At 40.4% G+C, this 6,731-nt stretch overlaps 1 pseudogene across 2 annotated transcripts; it reads right to left on the bottom strand.

The window, feature by feature from the left end:
* Positions 1-427: 427 nt before the first annotated feature.
* On the bottom strand, positions 428-4,024 carry LOC149845823 (receptor-like protein kinase HERK 1 pseudogene; annotated as a pseudogene). 2 transcript variants are annotated; one of them, XR_016430230.1, is made up of 2 exons: positions 3,767-4,024; positions 428-3,427 (listed from the first exon to the last, which is right to left on the bottom strand). The product of XR_016430230.1 is annotated as a receptor-like protein kinase HERK 1 pseudogene, transcript variant X1 (transcript). The 2 variants fall into 2 exon arrangements; XR_016430231.1 differs by having other exon boundaries at positions 428-3,449; positions 3,767-3,941.
* Between the last annotated feature and the right edge of the window lie 2,707 nt (positions 4,025-6,731).

Raw genomic sequence — 6,731 nt, 5'->3', positions numbered from 1 at the left:
GCTTTAGAATTTTATGGCTCCAGGTGACTTGTACCTAACACGTCAAGATTGGCTTAACATCCATGATAATTAGTCAACATGAACATCGATCATACCTATTAGGTCAAAGATGGTCTCAACCGTAGATAACTAGGGGAATGGACTAAGCTCAAGAATGTGAAGAAACACTTGGGGAATCCAAACCTCAAGTCAATGTTTCAGACAGAATTGAGCCAGAACTCCACAGAATTGACCTCGATTCATCTGGTTCAGTTTTAAATATAATTGATGGCGGTGCTTTAGAAGAAAAACCAAACAGTCAACCAGTTCTATTCATTATAGACACCTTCTAGTGAGTGGAGTCACAGAAAAAACAAGGCTCAATTAACCTGTCTTGACAATTCTCAGATATCATAACCAACAAAACTCACTCAGGGGATAAAAAAAGTAGACAGAGAAATTAACAGATCGATATTATATGAAAACAACACTGTACAAAAGCTGTCAACACGACTAACCAATAAAAAATAAACATAGCAAGAAACAGCAGTAGAATACAACAAATATGAAGTGGCATGTTCATATCTGTCCCTAACCAAGTTCCTGAGCTCTCGGTATTGCAGGTCCTAGGGTTGCATCAACTCTAGTTCATCTCCTTACTAAGAAAATTGGCAGTGATAGGTGACAATTGTAACACAAACTCAAGCATGCCAACCCTAGCGACCGTCTACAGGATTAACCATCTCCTGTATGAGTCCTTAAAGACACTAGATTAGGAAAAGAGCCCACCTTGATGCTTACAGCGAATATTAAGAGGAAAACAGACTGTAGACAATGCAGTCTGGTAGTTGAGCAGACTACCTTCCAACAGCACCTACCTGCCTTGGGTATTCATCAACTGAGAGAAAACATTGCTTGTTGACATGCCTGACAGTTCATCCCCACTTGAGATTCCATCTCTGTTAGCCATTTCAGTTTCATATGGGTCAACATGTGACATTCTCATGGGCATATCTATGATACGATTTGCACTGTCATCATCTGGATCAGCAAGCACTGATGCCTCCTGTAGTTGCAGTGAATACTCCAAGTTCCACAGCACATCGCCCATGGCAGGGCGATCTGCACCATATTCAGCCAAGCATTTCTCAATCGTCTCTCCAAATTTCCTGAGAGATGCAGGCTTGATGGTACCTGCAAGCCGTGGATCAATAATTTGCTCCAGTTGCCCCTTCCTCTGCCACTTCATTGCCCAGTCTGCTAAGTTTACTTTATCTCGAGGAAGTGAAGGATCAATCACAGGCCTTGCACAAAGGACTTCGAGTAGCACGACCCCGAAAGAATAGACATCTGATTTCTCTGTCAACTGTTGCCTTTTGAAATACTCAGGATCTAGGTAGCCAAAGCTCCCTTTCACAGCCGTGCTGACATGCGTTTGATCCAAATCTGGGCCTGTTTTTGAGAGCCCAAAGTCTGAAACCTTTGCCATAAGATTCTCATCGAGCAAAATATTAGCTGACTTGACATCACGATGGATGATTCCTTGAGTGGAACCTGTGTGAAGGTAGTGAAGTCCCCTTGCTGCTCCTATACATATCTCAACCCTCTGTTTCCAACGAAGATTAGGAAGATCACTGCCATACAGATGACTTTTAAGGGTCCCGTTTCCCATGTATTCATACACAAGGATCATCTCAGAGTGCTCATCACAGAAGCCAATGAGTGAGACCAGATGACGGTGACGAAACTTAGACAACATATGAATCTCTGTGAGGAACTCTTTTAGACCCTGCTGAGAGCCTGGGTTACCTCGCTTCACTGCCACTTCAGTACCATCTCGCAGCTTTCCCTTGCACACCTTTCCGAAACCGCCTACTCCAATAACACATGCTTCATCAAAGTTGTTAGTGGCTTCCTGCAACTCAGCAAAGGAGAACCGGAACCCAAGAGTGGCGTTCTGCCCTGATGAGATAGTATTTGTAGTTGCAATGCTTCCCACACTGTGAGAATGTCCGCCATTTACAGATAAAGGAACCCAAGTTTTAGAATGCTGATCCTTTTGAACACTGCGGCATCTTAGCATAAGTATGGCCACTATGAACAAGATGATCGCAACCAAAGCTCCTAACGATGGACCGACAATTATACCAATCTTTCGACCACTCTTGGATGATGGATTTGCAGATGCCAAGCCAAACTTCATAATCTCCAGTCCATTTAGCGTGGCATTTGGGGGAACGCCTGTGACACTAGAAGGACCAACAGACACACTCAGGTTACCGGAAAAAGAACCAGCAGGCACAACAAAGTCCAAATAATAGGGGGACGCCAATGCCAGTGTTCGTTCATATAAATCAAGATTAGTGACTGAAGCAAAGCTGCCTATATAAGCATTGAACAGAAGCTGACCCTGTGCTTTACTAGCTATGTCACAGAAATGCATCCTGACTAGATAAGAGAAACTAGAATCCAATGAAAACTGCCATGTTATATTAAACAGTTTTGAAGATAAGGCACTTGATGGGTTCATCATCTCAGCTGTAGTGTACACAGAAGATGGAGCAGTATCTTGGGTGGCTCCTTGGGTGCGGTACAGGAGTCTCTGACTCGTTGAAACAATCAGGGCAGTACCCTTGAGTAGTAGAAACTCTTGATCAGGCACCCATGTTCTTTGGAGAGTGTCGTTCAGGGGGGTGACCAGAGGTCCTCCAACGTTCACCCTGAACGCCGTCTCTAAAGTTTCGTTCGACAATCCTTGGCGCATTGATGGTGGATTCACAACCTGAGCAGTGTCTGCAATAAGCTCAGAGGGAACAGAAACAACTTCTATCGCATTCACGAACGCGAACGAGTTACTCAAAGGAATGAAACTCAGAATTAGGCTGTCCGAATTCACGACGACCGAATACTCCCTGAGGGAAGCAGCAGAAGCATTCTGCATCGGGAAATTGGTAAGGGCAGTTTCTTGGGTCTGAACAGAGAAACTCGCAGTCGTGAAATCATATTTTTGGTAGGTGAATGGGAAAAAATAGAGGCGAACCCAGTGCCGCCCTTGCCTCTTGATCGAGAACGTATAAGAAGACTCACTGGTGAAGATCCGGGCAGTCCGATAGAGCGATAGTCCACTGGAAGTTCCAACAGGGCTCGAAGTGGTGGTGCCCAAGATGTTTTCACCGGTTGAAACAGAAAACAGAGAGCCAGGATTATCCCCGACGAAAACTCGACCATCAACCGTGGTATTAGATGAAGATCCACAATCAATGAGATAATTGTCCACTGGTGTAAAGGCAGTTGAATGAATCACAGCAGAGCACAATACAAAAAGAGCCACAAGAACACCTTTATCCATTATTACACAGATTGTATCTCCAACCAAAAAAGCTCAGCTGCCACACCGATTCCTGATCCTTCGTGCCCAAAGGCACTTTACCTTCCAATCTTTTCAATTCTACAAAAAGAGATGCAGATTTCTGCTAAATACCAAAAAATGAATGAAAAGGAAAAAAATAACCAACAATGAACAAAACAGGGTCTCTTGTGAACAAAACTAAGGACCCCACAAGCGCAAAACCCTGACACAGCAGAAAGAAACACCCATTTCTCCTAAAAGAGAAATTCAATCAGAAAGGCAACCGAAACCCATTTTCAGCAAGCAAAAACCCATTCTAATCCGAAGATATAGTCCAAACAACGGAATTGAAGAGCTTGGTAGGATGAGCGGAAGGAGGGAAGAGGTATACGAGAAAAAAGAAAGAATCCCGGGAGTAGATGGTGAAAAGAATCTGACCTTTGTTGACGGCAAAGGCGACGGAGAAGCTCATAAGAGAATGAGACACGAGACACCCATACGGAAAGATGGCACCTCCCTCGGTTTTCTCGGTGGTTGAAAGGAGAATGAAGCCGGCGTGCTCGAACGCGTAGAGCTACTTCTCCACCCACGCCTTCGTTCTTGACTGCAAATTAATCAAAGATAAAAGGGACTCTCCAGTCTTCACCTAAAAGAATAAAAAACAGCTGAAAATTAATTTGCATCTACTTCCTTTCCTTTCATTCCTTTGACAACTTCTGGAAAAGACATTGGGGCTGCGACAACGATTGACCAACATGTCCCCAGGGTTAGTAGGAAGATTATTTCGACTCAGTACCCATTGAATTAAACAGACTCGGTTGTATCCATCCATAATCACAAGTCTCGTTCCTGGAAAAAAAAAAGCCTGTGATATTTTCAAAAATCTGGTTTTCTCAAAAGAATCTTGAGAATATATTGCATATACACAAATATAAAATAAATGTAATGTATATAGAAATGTGATAAATATCTAAATAATACAAATTTATAAAAATTTATTTTTTAAAATGTGTTAATAGTAATATACTGTTAGGCTTATCTCACAAAATATGACCTTTTTGAGATTAGTATCCGCCACTGAAAAGCTCATGCTAAAATCGTGAATTTTTTTTTTTTTAAATGTGTGATATATGCTACTATGGTTGTACCAGGTTTAAAAAACCTTGTGCACCTTAACTGTTCTTTTTTTTATATATATTTACACTCACTGAGAAACTGTCCTAAAGACCATAGACCTACTAACCACATCTAAAGGCCCACATCGTGGATCGATGTAGGTATAGATCATACAACAAACCAACTCATATCTGACTTGTTTCCAAGCCCGGTCTGAACCCATTCATGTTGATAATGAATTGGATTGTATTCGATATCAGACTGAGTTTGTTTCTGTTAGTTGCATTTGGTAAGCCAAAACCATATATCCGATCATATAATCAGATGAGGATATGGTTTTGATTTTTTTACTACTGAAACTGACAAATATCTGAATTTGACGAATATCCAAATCGGTTAACTTGTAAAAAAGCCCGAGTCCAAATCTGAATTCAAATTCGTTTTAGCCAACATCGTGGTCGATCCGAGTCTCTAACTAAGACGGTGCAACTAAGGCCTAAGGTCAATTTAGTAATTTGGTACGTTTAACTTTTGATCAGACGGAGCATAACTTTTAGTAACGGGCCTATAACGGCGTTAAGGCGTTACGCAATAATGAGGGGACACCAATGGCATTTGGAATATTTGAAGGGATAACTTCGTGTGTTATCTTTTCATTTCGAGTCTGGCGTCAGGGAAAGGCCCATGTGAGCTGTACCTCGGGGGAAGCAGATATGAGCGTTTTTGCTCATGCCAACATCGTGGCCATCCGATTTGCATTTAAAAAAAAGGTCAAAAGTCAACAAAACCACGTGGCATTCATCCAAAATGCAAACAGACGGCCACGATGTTGGCATGAGCAAAAACGCTCATGTTCAGCATGACCTGATCTGCTTATCTGCATATTAAATTACTAAAATGCCCAAACTCTTTTGTTGAAGGACATGTGGTTTCTTTCTTCGTACACTACTATAACAGGGATTTAGTTGAGACTTGGACCAGATTCTTTGGTATGGTATCGAGTCTGAACTCAAGTCTAATTGAGTCTACAATAAGAAAAACCATACTCAAATCCAATAAAAACTACATGAACCAAACCCAGACCGTACTCAATAAAACCATATTTTTTATCATTTTTATATTAAAAATTTGCAGGTCATAATCAAAACTCGAGTTGGGTATGGGTCTGGTGTAAAATTTTATAAACTACACCGGGGTCCATATGTATTAATCGGGCCTTCAAGTCCGGACATGGGTCTTCTTATTTATCATCATACCCGGATCTTATAGAGTTTGGTTCTTGACAGGTCCGGGTAAACTAGGCCAGTTGACACTCCTAACTATAACGGCTTGGTGAATATTTATAAAATTATAGGGTGCCTTGGGTCTTAGATTTGATTATTATTTTGTGGTTATTGAATATGGTGCACGACTCATGCTAACGACCTAAACAGACACCGAATCTATGTGTTCTTTACAAGATAGTATAAAATTTATCAAGTTTTTTTTTTATAATAAAAGAAAATGGCCTCACTCACTTGTGTGACATGGTGGGTGTAAAAAAATTATGTTAGACCTTTGATTGTCTGGCAGGAGAGCAGTTAGTGAACGTCACCATGTGTTAGGAACTTGCAAGTTAGACCTCCAGATGGTATGATTGTAGGGGTCTTGCCTAACCTCAGTAGAAAAAAGAGATAAAAAATTAAAAGGGGATATTTGGAAGAGAAAAAAACTCTCATAACAAAAGAAATTTTTGCCTATATGAGTTTTTAACACTATGAAGTTTTTCAAAAGAAAGTTTATCATTTGTTTGTGTAGCATGAGCAAAACAGAGTGAGAAAATATAAAAAAAAAAAATGAGAGAAGAGAAAGAGGGTGGTGGTAATGGTGAGATGGGTGGAGAGTGTAAAAATAAATTTTCTCTTGGTATAAAACATTTCTCCACCACCCCATGGAAGAATATTTCCTATCAAAAAGTATATTTTTAAAAAAAAACTCTCAATAAAAAAATCTCTTTTGTTTGAATGGATCAAAAAATCTGTAAGAATTTTTTTTATTTTGCATCATTTTTCTTGCATCTTTCTCTTTCAAACGTGCCCTAAGCCTACTTATCAGGGATTACACCCACCCTACCTAAATTTATATACTAATTGATATTCACATATTTCAAAGTTAATGGAAAAGACAGACAAGGAGAGGAAAATCCCACCACGTAGACATGTATCTCTAATCTTCGAATGTACTTTAAATTGGATTTCAAGTATGCTGTTTGATGTAAGAGAGAGAGACTGAAAAAAATAGAAGCAAA

Source organism: Nuphar pumila, chromosome 2, assembly GCF_984573655.1.
Source record: "Nuphar pumila chromosome 2, dmNupPumi1.hap1.1, whole genome shotgun sequence".
In the NCBI taxonomy this organism is placed as follows: domain Eukaryota; kingdom Viridiplantae; phylum Streptophyta; class Magnoliopsida; order Nymphaeales; family Nymphaeaceae; genus Nuphar; species Nuphar pumila.
This window is presented reverse-complemented; position numbering and strand designations above follow the sequence as displayed.